This window comes from Molossus molossus, unplaced genomic scaffold, assembly GCF_014108415.1.
Source record: "Molossus molossus isolate mMolMol1 unplaced genomic scaffold, mMolMol1.p scaffold_m16_p_15, whole genome shotgun sequence".
In the NCBI taxonomy this organism is placed as follows: domain Eukaryota; kingdom Metazoa; phylum Chordata; class Mammalia; order Chiroptera; family Molossidae; genus Molossus; species Molossus molossus.
The window spans coordinates 12,524,618-12,542,491 of NW_023425350.1; the positions used below are offsets into that span (position 1 = coordinate 12,524,618).

Below are 17,874 nucleotides of genomic sequence, written 5' to 3' on the forward strand. Positions count from 1 at the left end.
TAGACTTCAAAATGAAGGCCATAACTAGAGACAAAGAAGGCCACTACATAATATTGAAAGGATCTATCCAACAGGAAGATAAAACCTTGATAAACATATATGCACCCAATATAGGAGCACCAACATATATTAGAAATCTTCTGGAGGACTTCAAAGGAGAAATCGATAGCAATACAATCATAGCAGGAGACCTTAACATTCTGCTGACATCACTGGATAGATCCTCTAGACAAAAAATTTGCAAGGAAACAGAGACTCTAAATGAAGCACTAGACCAAATGGATTTAATAGATATCTACAGAGAATTACACCCCAAAACTACAGAATTCACATTCATCTCAAGTGCACATAGGACATTCTCAAATATAGACCACATGTTAGGGTACAAACTAAGTCTCTACAAGTTCAAGAAGACTGAAATCATATCAAGCATCTTCTCAGATCACAATGGCATGAAACTAGAAATGAATTGCAAGAAGAACATACAAAGACATTTGAACACATGGAAGCTAAATAGCATGTTATGAATCAATGAATGGGTCACTGAGGAGATCAAGGAAGAAATCAAAAACTTCATGGAAACCAATGAAAATGAAGACACAACAACACAAAATCTATGGGATGCAGCGAAAGCAGTTCTGAGAGGGAATCTCATAGCACTACAGGTGTACCTCAAAAAACAAGAAAAATCTCTAATAGACTATCTAACCTCACAACTTAAAGAACTAGAGAGCAAACAGAAAGAAAACCCCAGAGCAAGTAGAAGGAAGGAAATAGTAAAGAACAGAGCAGAGATAAATGACATAGAGAACAAAAAAAATTTCAAAGGATCAATGAAACAAAGAGCTGGTTTTTTGAAAAGATAAATAAGATTGATGGATCCTTAGCTGGACTCACCAAGAAACAAAGAGAGAGAACCCAAATACACAAAATCAGAAATGAAAGAGGAGAACCACTGACACCACAGAAATACAAAAGATCATTAACAACTACTATGAACAATTATATGGCAACAAATTCGACAATCTAAGCGAAATGAACAAATTTCTAGAAACACACAGTCTCCCAAAACTGGACCAGGAAGAGAGAGAAAACTTGAACAGACCAATATCAACAGAAGAAATTGAAGATGTAATCAAGACTCTCCCAGCAAACAAAAGCCCAGGCCTGGATGGCTTCATGGGGGAGTTTTACCATACATTCAAAGAAGAACTAACACCCATTCTCCTCAAACTATTTCAAAAAATTCAAGAAGAAGGAAGACTTCTAAACTCTTTTTATGAAGCCAGCATAATTCTAATTCCAAAACCAGAAAAAGATACTACAAAGAAAGAAAACTACAGGCCAATATCCCTGATGAACATAGACGCCAAAATCCTGAACAAAATACTAGCAAATCAGATCCAGCAATACACCAAAAAAATTATCCACCATGACCAAGTGGGATTCATCACAGGGATGCAAGGCTGGTACAATATTCGCAAATCAATAAATGTGATACACCACATAAATGAAATGAATAATAAAAATCACATGATCATATCAATAGATGCTGAAAAATCCATCGATAAAATCCAGCATCCATTTCTGATAAAAACGCTCTGCAATGTGGGAATAGAGGGATCATATCTAGACATAATAAAGGCCATATATGAAAGACCTATAGCCAACATCATACTCAATGGGCAAAAACTAAAAGCATTTTCCTTAAGAACAGGGACAAGGCAAGGATGCCCACTTTCACCACTCTTATTTAACGTAGTACTGGAAGTCTTAGCCACAGCAATCAGACAGGAAGAAAAAATAAAAGGGATCCAAATTGAAAAGGAGGAAGTCAAACTGTCATTGTTTGCAGATGACATGATACTATATGTAAAAACCCCAAAGACTTCATCAAAAGTCTACTAGACTTAATATATGAATTTGGCAAAGTAGCAGGATACAAAATTACATCAAGAAATCGATGGCATTTTTATACACCAATGATGAACTCACAGAAAGAGAAACTAAGAAAACATTCCCTTTTAGCATTGCGGCAAAAAAAATTAAGATACCTAGGAATGAACTTAACCAAAGAAATAAAGGACCTATTCGCAGAAAACTGCAGGTCATTGAAAAAAGAAATAGAGGAAGATATAAAAAAGTGGAAGCACATACCCTGTTCATGGATTGGGAGAATTAACATCACTGAAATGTCCATATTACCCAAAGCAATCTATAGATTCAATGCAATCCCCATCAAAATACCAACTGCATACTTCACAGAATTAGAACAAGTACTTCAAAAGTTCATATGAAACTAAAAAAGACCTCGAATAGCCACAGCAATCTTGAAAAGGAAGAACAAAGTTGGAAGGATCACATTACCAGATTTCAGGTTATACTACAAAGCCACCTTAATCAAAACAGCCTGGTGCTGGCACAAGAACAGGCATATAGACCAGTGGAACAGAACAGAGAATCCAGAAATGGACCCTAGGCAATATGCTCAATTAGTATTTGACAAAGGTGGCAAGAGCATACAGTGCAGTAAGGACAGCCTCTTTAATAAATGGTGCTGGGCAAATTGGACAGCTACATGCAGAAAAATGAAACTAGACCATCTACTTACACCCTACACAAGAATAAACTCAAAATGGATAAAAGACTTAAATGTGACTCATGAATCCATAAAAAATCCTAGAAGAAACTGTAGGCAACAAAATTTCAGACATCATACGCAGCAGAATTTTCACTGATACATCACCTAAGGCAATAGAAACATTGGAGAAAATGAACACATGGCACTACATAAAACTCAAAAGCTTCTGCACAGCGAAAGATATAATCATCAAAACAGAAAGGCTACCCACTGTATGGGAGAGCATAATTGCCAATGATATATCAGATAAGGGGTTAATTTCCAATATATATAGAGTGCTCATACAGCTCAACAAAAGGAAGACAAAGAACCCAATTAAAAAATGGGCAGAGGAACTAAATAGACACCTCTTCAAACAGGATATACAAATGTCTAAGAGACATGAAGAAATGCTCATCATCACTAATCATCAAAGAGATGCAAAATAAAACAACAGTGAGGTATTACCTCACACTTGTCAGAATGGCCGCCATCAACAAATCATCAAACAACAAGTGTTGGCGAGGGTGTGGAGAAAAGGGGACTCTAGGACACTGCTGATGGGAATGCAGACTGGTGCAGCCACTAGGGAAAACAATATGGTGTTACCTCAAAAAATTAAAAATTCAACTCCCATTTGACCCAGTGATCCCACTTCTAGGAATATACCCTAAGAAGCCTGAAACACCAATCAGAAAGAATATATGTACCCCCATGTTTGTAGCAGCATTATTTACAATAGCTAAGATCTGGAAACAGCCCAAGTGTCCATCAGTAGATGAATGGATCAAAAAGCAGTGGTACATATACACAATGGAGTACTATGCAGCTGTAAGAAAGAAAGATCTCTTATCCTTTGAGACTAGATGGAGGGACCTGGAAAGTATCATCCGAACAGAGAAAGACAAGTATCATATGATCTCAATTATTTGTCAAATATAATGAACATAACAGTCTGAGGAATGGGGTGGTCCCAGAGACGTGGAAGTGGGATACAGACTGACAATCCCCAGAAGAGGGGGTGGTAGGGAGAGATAAACCACAGAACTTATATGCATGTATGCATGAATAGTGGACATGGATAACAAATTGGGGACAGGGCAGGGAGGGAGAGGGAGGGGGGAATCAGTGGGGGGGGGAAAGGAGGAACATCTGTGACAAAAATTAATTAATAAAAAATAAATTAAAAAAAATAAAACTATGTTAATGAATGCTGTCCTGTAGACAGGGCCACATCTGACTCCCTCGCAGTCAGGGGGCCTCTGGCCCAGGTGTCCGCATGTTTGAATGGCCAGAGCCGTTCCCTTGGGCTCCTGTCACTCCGTCTTCCTATGAGGGTTTCCAGTTCAAGACTCAAGACTAAGATGATCATGGAAACATTTAGGAATGAGTCAGAAAGGCTGGGGGGCTCCCGTGGCCTCTCAGAAGGCAAATGTGGCCTGGAGCCCAGGGCGGAGACTCCCCTAGCAAGGGTGGGGAGCAGAGCGGAGCAGATGGCGACGCCCCGGGGATGCGCGCACCCTTCCTGTTCTGGCCTTCAGACAGCCACGTGGGCCGTAAGGGCAAGAAGGGTGCTCAGAGCCACCGAGGCCTTGGCTTCCCGGGCATTGTTCAAGTGGGCTCTCAGGAAGGGGTACCTCAGCCCAGCAGCCCGGGTGCAGGGACTTCTACCCTGCCCCGGCCCTGCCCCCACCTCCTGTGACAGCAGAAGTAGCCGTGATGCCTCATGTGTGCTCAGTTCTCCCAGAACAGCAATTCTGCAGCCAGAGTGTCTCTCCATGTTCAGCCGTCCCCGTGGGAGGCTCACTGAGCCTAAAACCCACGCAAGGATTGTCTCCTGTTGAGTCTCACTGAAAAGGTGAAGACCCTGAGGCCTGGTCAGTGCAGTAACCCCCAGTGGCTACTCAGCTGGCGTGGGGGGCCAGTGTGATCCAAGTCTCCTTAAGTTCAGCTCTTCGGTTCACTCTCAGGAATGCTTCTATATTTTTCTTTGTCCAAAATGTATTTTTAGTTTTCACGATGCTTTGCTTGATCTCAAGCGCTTCTGCTCACTGCTGGTCAGTAATAAACCCCTTATCCGAGACGGGAACACTGGGCATCAGCGGGCAGGGAACCCACCAGATCCCACCCCACCCCCAGCCCTACACAAGGCCATTTGGGGAGTTTTGGGGGGAAATGAGCCACTGAAAATCATTCTGCTTCTGCAGCTACAAAATCTCCTAGGGGAAGCGGCACTTTTGAACTCTAGTATTTCATGGCTTCGGGTCCTTCTGTGGCCGAGAGAAGGGAAAGTGTTGGCACCCAAATCATCCCGCCGTAACGACCGCGCCAGGGCCCGCTGTCACCCCGCCGTAAAGCATGTCAGCAGGCCGGGGCTGCAGCAGGAATGGCTCTCGACACCCACGTGGCATTTATCACGGGAGGGCGGGGCTCACCTTGAGTCCTGGGAACTGGTCCTTGCAGCACCGGCCTGGCAGAAGGAGTGATCTGATGCACTTCTGCGCAGACAGGGCAGTAATCGACGTTTTATTCCCTCCGCACCACAAAGCGGGTGTTGGGAGGAGGGGGTCGTAAATAACACTCCCACCCCCGCAGGTCTGCACGAGCTGTACGCTCTTGCCACACAGGTGGCTCCCGCCTAGGATAAATCACCGCAAAGCGCAGGTCCCCAACAGGGGGCTGTTAATTAGTTTTAAAGGCCCCTGCAGTTCCTCAGTGCTTCCAGGAAGTACACAAACCCGACGATATACAAAAATACCGCGGTTCCGTTTTTGTTGTTGTTGTTTTATGGTCAGCACAGGCTGAGATTTTATGAGCTTCCCATGGTGTTTTGCAAGTTAAGCTACATGCAAATGTACAAAGAGGAGGCTGTTGAGATTGACTGCAGGAGGGCGTTGTTTATCTTGCAGCTGGAATGCGCACATCTCCGCTTGAGCGAGAGGGGAAGGACGCGAAGCTGGGGTGCCTTCGGCTGCAAGGCCCAGGTCAAGGTCGCAAAGCGCTGCACCCCCAGATACATTCCACTTTGCACCCAGCCTGGCGTGGTGCTGCCCTTTGTCATCTCAGAGAGCAAATGGTGTCGTGGTCGACTAGGGGTAGAACGGCCGAGAATGTGAGCAGGGGACTCTTACGGAGCTTGGAAGAAGGGTGTCTTCTCCTTCCCTACCACACTACCCTTGACACTCCTCACTGTATTCTGGAGCCTTGGGAGACCCTGGAGATGATTACTGACCCAGGTCAAAACATGTCGGGTTGGAGTCTCAGTTTAACAAGCAGACATCATTCAGGTGCAGGGGTCAAGGGACTGTGTTCCAAACACGGGGACCCTTGGACAATCTCTGCTCTCAAAGAACACACATATCAACTTTTCCTCTTGCTGGGAGAAAATGCTGTCCCCATGAGGCCATACAGTCTTTTTCTCCTTCTGTATCTCAATGAGAAGACATCTAACCTTCCTCAGAAGGTGGGACATGGATATTCTAACAGCTAATATACAGTGTTTGTCCCCTGCCCAGCACTGGAATAAGAACTGTACAAGGGATATCACTGAATCTTCCCCAACCTGTCCCACCCCGCCCCCCAAAAATAACAACTTGAAATGATTACCTCTGGCATTTGACAAAGAGCATACCCGAGGCAAGGCATAGGGAGTTTAGCTGTCTGGCCAGGTAGATGGCAGAGGAGTACACTGAACACTTACTTCCCGAGTGAGTCTAGGGTCTGAGACCTTTGTGTTGACACAATCCCACCTCCCTCAGCCACGTAAGCACTTAATTGGCTAGAGAAGATAATTTATCTGGGACTTTCTCATTGTAGTAGTGGCCAATACTTGGTCAGATAGAACAATTCTGATACCTGAAAGAATAACAGAATTTTTGGATGATAATAAAATAGAGATACATGAATGAATATATAGCTTTATTGAAACAGAAATAGCTAAATACCAAAATAACAGCTAAGATTCATTTTTAAGTGACACGGGACATATTTGATTATCGTCCTATAAACTCTTACCTGATTCACAGCCTTCTTTCTCTTTGGCCAATCCTCCTAAAGACTCCTGTTCAATTTATGCCCATCTAGCCTCCACAAAGCCTCTACACCTCCCTTTTTCATGTTTATGGTTTTGGAACTTACCTCCATAGGTAGTATCAGACACGTTAGGGAACCCAATGCTTTTAGGTAGCGTAACAACTTACCTCCAAATGTCATCCAGTTACCCAAAATGGTTTTCCAATTGTATCACCTTCCAACACATATGTGGCTGGCCATTTCCCTGCCGTATTTTTCTAATCTACCTGGATATTATGACTGGATATATGGCATTTTTCTATTGTTACCTTCAAGAAAATAGAGCCAAGATGTTCAGTTACCCAAGGAAGTTTTTAACGATTAAATATCTGAAAGATCTTTAATATTTTTACCTCCGGAGCACAGTATATTTAAACTTACTGTTATTCTATTTAACTTCAGAAGATTATTAGGATGGTCAAGTCAAATCACAGGCAAGAGAGTCGGGCTCTCCTCGGGCTGAGCTGGGGCAGCGATGAGCACAGGCAGCAGCCGGGCGGCAGGTGAGCTGATTCGCAGGGAATTGAGGAACAGCCACAAACAAAGGGGTGAAAAACGTGATAGTTAGTGAGAGTGGTTGGCAAACATGATTGTTTGGATAATCAAGTTATACCACACCCCATCGGTGCATGCCACCTAGACACATACACTCCAGATAATTTAGGGTGTTATTTTAAACAATAAAACACTATAAAATACTAAAACCACACATATTAAACTTTTCACGGTTCTCTGTTGTTACCTGAGGGTGGTGGACTCTTATCTAATAAAGAAGAGAATGAAAAGTCTCAAATCAGGAATATTATACATGACAAACAAGCAATATTGTTACCAATAAGTAATGTGCCCTTGAAAATAAATAAGGAAAGCTCTCACACAGTAATAGACAAATGGATTATGAACATGAGCAAATATCTTCAAAAGAAGAAATGTAAATAGAGTTTGCCTAATAAATATGTGAGAGAGTGTTTTAGCTTCTCTGGAAAATAAGAAAGAAATGCCTATGAAAGTGTGTGTTGTATTTGCTATTAAATTGCTGCAAGGTTGGTGATGGTGCAGCGGGGCAGGCCTTTTCAAGTGCTTCTATTAGGAGAATAAAATAACAGTGTTCCTTGTAAATCAATTGGTTCTGTGTTTCAAGATCGTTAAACATACTTCTACTGTTTTACCAAATGATTTCATTTCTTAGAATTTAGCTCAAAGAAAAAAAGACCTTAAAGCGTACAAAGAGATTCTCACAACACTTATAATAGCAATAAAATAAATAGAATAAAACTCTCTGCATGCCCAATACAGAGGTGTGGTCACTCAATTTCAGAATATTGATATAAAGGAACGTAGCAGCTCATGATTCCAAAGAATAATATAAAGATGAGGGAAGATGATAACATGTAAATATTCAATTATCAACAAAACCAGAAAAAGATTTAAAAACATACTTCTAGTGATTTTGGCCAAGGAAAGAAGACAATTGTGTGGTTTCTTTTTCTTTTTCTTTTTTTGAAGGAGTTAATAAACATACTTCGGAGCATTTAGTTATCATGTTACAGTTTTTAATGCAAAGGAAATACGGCGAATGTGCAGGCTTGACAAATGTAAAGCAATCTGTTCTGCTGAGAACAAGATGCTTGTTCAGACTTGACTCAAATGTTGAATCTAGTTATCTGTAGACAGTAATATATAGCTATCGCCTATATTTATTCGGTTGCGAATCTTCTATCTGGAATAAGGACTACGTACCATTCAGATCACTGGAAAATAGAAGTTGGACATGCAGCGTTCATGGCCATATGACTGCGTGATGGCCCCTGCTTGAGACTAAACAGCCAAACCAGGGTCACCATCACCCCACAGCTCAAAGGGTGCCTTGGTAGGAAGGAGAAAAAACCACCTTTTCCTCCAGGGCCTTGAATGTCATCTGCCAGAAAATGTCCTTTGGTTATAACTACAAAAGACAACGGCGCCCCCTGGTGTTGCAGTGGGTAACTTGATATGGCAGCCTTGAGCCATGTTACAGGATGACTGAGTGACTGATGTCTAGGAAGATCAGCAGGCACTTAGAGGATAGGAATAGAAGAGAAGGTGGAGGCAGACAGTGAATAATGAGGAGAGGAGAAGCTCCGCCCTCACTTCCTGCCTGCTCTCCCCTGCTCCCCTTGTGATGGAGAGAAATCTCCGCCTGGGAAAGCAGGTAGACTGTCATGTCCCGCCCTGGTGTGGACTGGCCTGCAGTGGAAAGGGTGTGATGGGGGAGGAGCTAAGCAGGAGGACCCAGTGCACGGCTCAGAAATGTGTAGTGAGAATGAAACAGCCCTCGAGTCTATACAATTAGGAAAAAATTCCTCTTTTTTGAGTTGGTTGTTGGATGAAATATCCACGCATTTGTCCATGGGTACGTATATTACCTGGCAAAGGGCAAATGCCTGAGAAGGATAACAGTTTGTAAAAGACAGCTTCATCCCACTAACATGTCAGCCAATTCTAGAGAAACTCTTACTGGCATTCTTAAATATTCCCCCTGCTGTGTTAGAAGGAGCTAGACAAACAGGACTCTCTTAGCATGGAAAACACGTGTAGTCCCGACATTATTAGCGACAGAGCAAATCTCTCAAACTCTCTGGACCTCTATTTCTTCATATGGAAAGGGGAGATAAGAGTAATACTGCCCCTTCCCAATGCGATCCCGTCTATAGGACACTTCATATTATAGTAATTATATACGCAGAGGATTGTGTGTGTGTGTTCACATACACATGTGTGCATCACGTGTTTCTTCTTAACCCCTGTTTTCTTTTCTTTTTTAAATTGAATTTATTAGGAATGCATTCATTCTCAAAACTATACAGGTTTCAACAAAACGTCACCTTGCAGCCCAAAACACCTCAGAAAAATGTAAAAGGAGTTTGCAGGCTTTGTTTTGCAATAAGTAGGGGACCTGGAAATGATCCTGTTTGTTCTTCTTTTTGAGAGGCAGAGAGCAGAAGGCAGCCGCCAAGTGTTGGAGTTCTTGGGGGCTGAGAGCAAGCAAGGAGAGGGGCTGAGCCACTGTCCACGCTTGTTCTGAAGAGCTCATTCCCTCAACAGCACCCAGCTGCCCCCCAGAACCGCTCCTGGCGACTCCTGGGAGACGCTCCTCAAACGTGGTAAACCCTGCTTTGGAGTTGACTGCGTACTTTCTATAGGTCAGTATTTCCGTGTTGTGTTGTTTTTTAATTTATTCCTAAGTATTTTATTGTTAAAAAATATTTTTTCTACTACAGTTTTAACCAAGATAGAGAAGAGAATCTATTTCTGAGTACAGAGTGTAGACAGACGGAGACTGTGTTGACTGTGTCAAGATTCCCTGTACGGACCCGTGAGTTCCTGTTTAGTAATTAAGACTGTGGTTTTCTGCTGATTTGCCACGTTGTACAGCAAGTGGATGTGAATCATCTGCCTCTGACGTTAACAAACATGGACAGGTGCTGGTGTTATAAGTCAAAAGTTAGATGTCGGGATTTTGCCCTCCTTTTTCTCCTTACTCTATGGCATGGATTCGGAAGGCAAAGGGGACCAGATTTAAACATTTCTTTGGTCTGGATATTCACCTGTTAGCACAGACCTCATTTAAAAAAAAAAGTATTTACACAGATTCTTTCTATTCTCCCTGTGCCTATTTTTTATGTAAATGACTTGGTAAAACTGAGCATCATTAACTCCAAAATATGCGATCCTCATCTTTTATTTTCTCTTTTTTCAATCTTCAAAAAAGTGTTTCCTACATTATGAAAAATGGTTTCGAGTAAGACTGAAGTCACAGCACACAGATAGTTTGGGGCACAGGCATACACATTCTATGGTTTCGTGAGCTGACAGTAAACATAAGGCAAATGTTATTGCACATTTCTGTATATATGAAGGAGGCATTTTTCTAGCCCAATGTTTACTATAATTATATCATTCAGGTATTACTTTCCCTTCCTTTTAAAGTTTTTCTAACTCTGCTTTTCTTAGACCACCTTATGAAACTTACAGGAGCATTTTTTTTTTTAATGATAGTCTCAGGTGGCATTATTTTTCTGTAGCATCGGGGGAAGATTATGCCAATGTAAGACTTCGGTTGGGGTGGTAGAAATGCAGAAAAATTGGGGGAGGCAGTAATTAAAGAATCTGGAAGATGCTAAGACAGCTCCAGTGTCCAAATCGGTCAACCCTTGGTCTTCTCTAATTTAGTCCCCATCCGCCCTGCCCTTACAACCTGATCCAGAAAACTTCCAAAAGTCCACCTCTGATGATGTAGCACTTTCTCTGAATCTTTAGGGACCAGCACTGGCTCCCTATTGTCTGCTCGTCGAGCCTGGATTCTTTGGGCTAATGTTCAATGCCCTTTATGACTCCCCCTCTTCTAACCTACATTATTGCCAATTACTCTTCATTATAAACCCTAACCAGTAGCTAACTGGATTTTGCACTGATTTTGACTGAGAGACAGTGCCCTACTTCAGGGTGCAGAAAGTCATGCACAGAGGACCAGCTCAGTAGGGGAGAAAGATGCCCAGGCACAGGTACTGAATGCATGGTGTGCACCTATGTATGTTTCCATGAGTTTCCCACCTTCTGCTGTCAATTGCTGAATGATTAATACAATTTACTGAGCACCTACAGTGTCTCAGACTCTCGGGTAAGGATTTGCTTATGCATTTGATACTCATAGTGAGTCAGTGAGACAAGGCAATAATTACTCTTATTTTACAGATGAGTACCAATGAGAATAAGTAGTTTCTTTAGGAAAAACAGCCAGTAAGACTTCACAGTGAGTGAACCAGGATTCAAACTTTGATTTGTTTGACTTTTTTGTCAAGGTAGGCTCCCTGGAGGAGGCAGTTTGAACTTCATTACATTTGATTATTAATAAATCAATCCATTTTTTTTAAAGAAATAAATAAAAATAAATGAAGATCAATCACTCAGACTTTTGAACAGTTGTTTTATTTGCTACTATGTCACCCTTGATGCTGACAGATTGCATGAAACTCAGTTAATTTTGATACGCCAGCAAAAATCCACCCCCCATTTCTCTTTCTTGTTAGGAGCACTGGTAAACTTTGTAAGGCAGACTATGCTGCTAATCACTTTTTCTCCAATGTCTAGCTTGGTACTTGACACATGGATGGTGATCAATCTCTCTTAAATGAGTAAATGAAAAGCAAGTCCTAGACTCAGGTTTGTACCAATGCTTATGAGGATTCAGGAGAACCGAACAAGCCAGCGTATCCAAGGACACCAAGCAAGTGATGACTCAAGCAAGATTTTGTGGATACTTATGTACGCGAACTAGACCCTGAGTGCTAAGTCTGTATTATGATAAATCTGGAGGAGTGGACGTTAGGTTTCTGTCTTCAGAAGCTCAAAATCTAATCTGGTTTCATCTCCCAATGCATTTCTTATGGGTTATACCAAGACACCAATGATGTAAATAAAACATTCAGATTTCTTGCAGAAATGTTACTCCACTATCCTTCATGCAGTAATGCAGCACTTTGTAACAAGCTTTATAATGAGGCTATGAATTAAAGTGATGCATGGCTTTTCTGAGATACAATATGCATCACAACAGCCTGTATTAACAATTTAAAACCATATAATGTGCTTTATAAGCTAATAAAGTAGCTGCCTCTAAATGATTTATCAAATATGAATAATGCATCCAGAAATAACTTACAGGAACAGGGCCAGCCTCCTGCTCTCCTTTGCTAGCTTTTCTCCACAGATGATGCCGAGGACACATGGGGGCTGAGTTACTGCATTTTAGCCATCAGTCTCCAGCTCTGCCAGGAAGCCTGCCCACGTTTTCCCCGGAGCCTCCTGGTCTACTGCAATTCCCAATGTTCCAGCCACCTGTCTGCCTCTTCCCACCTGTGCGTCTTTCTCTACACCTTTACCTGCCCCTCTAGGATTCTCTGATCTCGGGGTCCCCCTCATTCCCTCATCCTTCCTGCTTCATTCAAGAGAGGTGCTGGCTATCCTAGAAAGTGTTCTTATAGGAGCAATTATATATAGTAGATTAAGCAGTCAGTAGATTAAGGAGTCAGAAGGGAGAACTTCAAGGGCTCATAGCCCAGAAAGAAAATAGTTACACATGATTTCTAAGCTTCTAAGATATATTTGCATATGAGTTTTAACTGCCCCAACCCTTAAATTCTAACTCTATGTCATGCTCAGAACTTTGTGTTCTGAACACTACATTTGTGAACGTGAACAGTGATTATTGGAAGACTCAACGCATGGTGGGTCTCTTCCGGGCTTCTTTGGGGAAACTTGGCTTTGGGGAAATAAATATTCATGTGTACAAAACCAAAAGCACAGAGGAGACATGTTCAAGGGAACACTGTTTCTACCTAACGACGATAATGAGCCAGCTCGTAAGAAACCCCCAGACATCCAAAACAAACTCAATTTCACATAGTCGTGAGCACTTGCTAGAAGAAACAAGCTCATGACTGCAACACTCCTCAGCAGAGACCCACGAAGAGAAGACCAGGCCAGGTTATTTAAGACAAAGTCAACTTGCTACAAAGGTATGATGTGCATGTGGATCATGACTGGCTGGCAACATGGATTAAGATTCTGAAGAGCCCCAGCCCCAGCCGGAGCCTGCACCCACACAGAGCCCACTCCCGTACCCCATGGGCAACGTGCTGAGGCTGCATGCAGGACAGAACATCTCTGAGGGATTCCTTCCCACAGGGGCCCTGCAGCTGTCTTCTGAAAGCTGTAACATGGCAGTAAAAAGAAGAGAGATCTCTGGACGCGCAGAAAGGAGGGGCAGACGGAATAAGATAACAAAGAGAATTCCTCCATATGCCTGAAGCATGGAGCTAGTCCATAACGTAGAGAGAGGTCCCTCAGCATTCAGAGAGAGGGACGCTTGTCTATAAAGCGTAAAGGCAACTTTGGAATATCTCTGGTATTTCTATCCCAAGATTTTCTGAAGGAAACATCATGATACATCCCTCAAACATTTGAAATTAGTGGTTAACTAATCCAACCTACAGTGATGTCCAGATGCAGGTGATCAAAAAATTAAGCTCACTCAGACCTTCTTCCCCAATATGGCCTTAAGGGAAGAAGTGGTATGCTCTTTTTTGGAATTGACATCACTTATCTTATTTTCTATTCTTCTTTTACACCAAATGGCTGGCATTCAATGAAAAATGACAAGGCACATGATAGTGCAAGACAATGAACCTCACGTTAAGAGAGAAAACACTCAGGAGCTGGCCCCCACGGCATTGACGGGAACTTGTGTGCAACTGTGCAGGAGTGTGGACTTCTGGCCATGGGAGAGTGACTCGTCCGGCTACAGCTGCTGCCACATCCACTGTGAAACTGGATGACGCCAGGAGCTCGCTGGTCCTCCGGCACCAGAAGACAAATGGAACAGGAGTTTCAACACAAGAGAAGGGGACACTCGAGACTTGAGCTCTTCAATCACCTTCCTGGGAAAAAAGAAATGTCTTTATTTTAGCAAAAGTTGATGCCATCCTAGTAGATCCTTTTAAAAGTAAGGGTTGTCCGTTTGAAATTAAGAAGAACTAGAAATCTGAAGCTGCTGACTTGGGCTGAATGTGAGGAACGGAACACGAGGAGGAAGGGCCCGGGACCCACTATGCGGACGCCCTACGAGTCTGTGGTTGAGTCCGGCTGCGTGTCCAGGAAGACACCAACGAGACTTACTGGAGAACAGCTGCTTTGGGGCCGGGAGGAGAACAGCCACTGGAGGTTGGGTACGACTGCTGCAAGAGCAATGCTGAGGAATGAGGGAATAATCTCTGCGCCAGACCAGTGACGCCTCGTTCATCATTTTCTACCAGCCCTAGCAGCCAGGCAAAATCACAGAGTAAGAAGATACATCTCAGACTTAGGCCTACCCTCTTCCCACCTTAAAGAAGATATCAACCGCACCTTAATAAGACCCTCAGGGGAAGCAGCATTTGAAGGATGTGTCTTAGCAGGTAAGAGGTCGTGGGAGGAGCGGTGAGCACCTCACAGATCTGCAGCAACGCATCAGAAACAAGCCGGACATCTAAGGCCATCAGCGTTCCATGGCGTTGCCTGCTGACACGAGAACACACACTCCCAAGTCATGTTTCTATCCCCCAACGTGAAAGAATCCAAAGAGGGAATTAAGAATTAAATTCCATTTACAATAGCATCCAAAAGGGTAGTATTCATAGTAACAAATATAATCAAAGGTGGTCAAAGACTGGCATGCTGAGCATGATAAAACATTTCAGAAATTAACGATGACCAAAAAACAAAACAAAACAAAACAAAAACACTGAAAAACATCCCTTGTTCATGAACTAGAAGACTTGATATTATTAAGATTTCAACACTATACAAGATGATGAATGGATTCAACGCAAATAATAATGGCCTGAAATATCACATTAGAACTGATTGACTTAGTAGACTTTTATAGAACTTTTCATCCAAACACTGGAAGAAACATATATTTTTTCAACTGCACATGGAACATTCTCCAGGCTAGATCACATGCTGGGCCACTAAACAAGCCTCAGTAAATTTAAGAAGACTGAAATCATATCAAGCGTTTTTTTCTGACCACAATGACACACAACTAGAAATTAACTACAGGAGGAAGACTGGAAGAGAAAGTATGCGGAGACTCAGCCACATGCTACTGAACAACCAATGGATCAAAGAGGAGGGAGCGAAACTCCTTAATGGGTTAGATATTTACTTTGGGGTGATGGAAATGTCAGGGAGCTAGATAAAAGCCGAGATTGAACAACATCTTGAATTACTAAATGCCTCTGAATAATTTTGATACTTTACATGAAATTAATAAATTTCTGCAAAACCAAGTGATACAAGTAGAGATCAAAAACCTGAAAGACCTTAGAGTTACCAAAGTAATTAAATCATACTGAGAGGAATTCTGATACAGAAATCTCCAGGCCTGGATGGCTTCACCCTGGATTTTATTAAATATTCTAGGAAGAATAACCCCGTTCCAAATGATTACCTGGGGTCATACAGTAGTAGCGGTACGTGGATCGAACATTCACCAAGGCCTCCTGCACTGCCCTCAGAAGACACGTAGAAGCTCAAACACTGGCCTCACGTCCTGCACCTTACAAACAGAGAATCCGAGAACTGACCTCCGTCTGAACCCAGAGTTTCTGTCTTTGACCATTGCTCTGGTCTGCCTCTGCTACATGTCGTTCCTAACACTGGAAGCATAGGTTTGAAATACAAACAAACAAACAAAGAAACAAAATGGACAAAAACGAATCACTAAGCTAAAATACCGGAAATTCCTCTGAAGAATCATTCCAACTAATCAAAATGAGAGAAATGCAAATTCATCAGCAAGAGATACCAGGCACTTTCCTAAGATCAGCAGCCATTGGAAAGTTGTATAATGCCAGGCATGAGTGACGAGGTGGCCAGACCAGGACTACGGCGCGCTGATCATGTCAGTGTCTTTAGTCACGTTGGAAATGCTCGGAAGGACCTTCGTGTCATTAAGTAAGCATTATGGTTAATCACGTCCATTCCTGAGCACACATCTCAGAGAAGTCTTATATGGGGATCTGTACAAAGCAACTGAGTGCAGTTGGAGTGTGTGTGTGTGTACATATGTGACTGTAAGCAAACATATGAGAAATACACAGGAGAATGGATAAGTAACGTATTATGGGAGTAATGCACTAGATGTAATAGGCTGCACTAGAAATAGATTAAAATTATACTTCAAAAAGTAAAGTAAGAAATAAAATGAGAGTAAAATACAATGACACATATGCAATTTAAAGCTATACATGCCAAACAACACTGTCCAGTATGTGTATTTACGGACATACACACTTCAGAGTGAAGCTCTGTGCATCGTAGGAGGAATACAAACAGAGATCGGGACCAGAAAGAAATTTAAAAAAAATAACAGGTAGGGCCTCTCTTTAATCAGTAGCAATACTGCTAGGTAACGAAGCCCCGATGAACTGAATTTCAGCTCCTGAGATTCCAAAATAAAATCGCTTTGAGGTTTAAGAGAAATAATTGATCTCACTCCAGCAAGCAATTTTTGGATTCCATTCTGTATCAATACATGCAGCACTGCTCTAGGTAATAAAACACATACCTCAAAACAGTGAGTTTCAAAGTGTGTGCGCGTGTGTGTGCTACAGTTCCGCATTTCCATTTCCAGAAGCTATCCTAGGAGGCAAAGTGCAGGGGGATCTGGGAAGCTCTGCTGCCTCACTGGAACTGCAGTCCCACCCACTCCCTGTGGCCCAGATCATCAAGGTGCCCAGATCTCTGCAGAGACCAACACTGGTTTAGATGGCACTTGGCTGAGTACATCCAAGGCTGTTCTACACGAACACCTACATGCAGAAGACGTGATATGTGGGTCATACTCTCTTCCTTACTTAAAATGTATAGGCACGAAGCTCAGTCTCTATAAGAGACCCTACTGTCACTGGCCTGGGACAGACAATGCTAGAAGAAGAAGCTATTTCTGCCCTCTGACCCTTTTCCCTGGGTGGCTCCCCAGGTGGATGGATTACTTGCAAACAGCATTGCCTCAGCTTTCTCCAACAAAATAAGCAAAATCATCCTATGCTTGGGACCAGCACGCCCTCATTCAGTTTAGACACTGAACTTCTGCCTGAGCATTGATTGGCCTCCAGGTTGGTTTTATTTCAGATTTTTATTGTGATTTGTACCTTCTCATGGATGGCAGTCTCGTGTAAGAGACTATTATCGATTTAAGGACAAATGATAGTCTATGAAATGAATGAATGAATGAACAAATGAACGAACACAATATTTTATACCCAATTTGATGATGCACATGACACATGGAGGTCCTTTCTACTTACAGGGCACTCCCAACACAGTAGAAACCAGGAAGCAAAGAAAAAAAGCAGCATCAGCAGGGGTGAGCTGTCTAGAAAGCTGGGTGGATGAGAACACAGTCCCTCAGTTAAATTTTGAAAGAGGGAAGTGCTAAGCCACTGCCAAAAACTCCAACTGGAGCGATGCTAGGTTCTCATCAAGGGGAGCGTTAACTGCTTTGAAGTGGCATTAGAGAGATTGTCTCTCATATGTTATTACTGTAGTTCATATTGATTCATTCTCTGTAGCTGAATTATCTTTAAAAAATTTATGGT

At 42.4% G+C, this 17,874-nt stretch overlaps 1 pseudogene; it reads left to right on the plus strand.

Annotated features, from left to right (window-relative positions):
• The first annotated feature begins 14,339 nt into the window (after nt 1-14,339).
• LOC118631115 overlaps nt 14,340-17,874 on the plus strand; it is a 51,509-nt pseudogene continuing 47,974 nt past the window's right edge.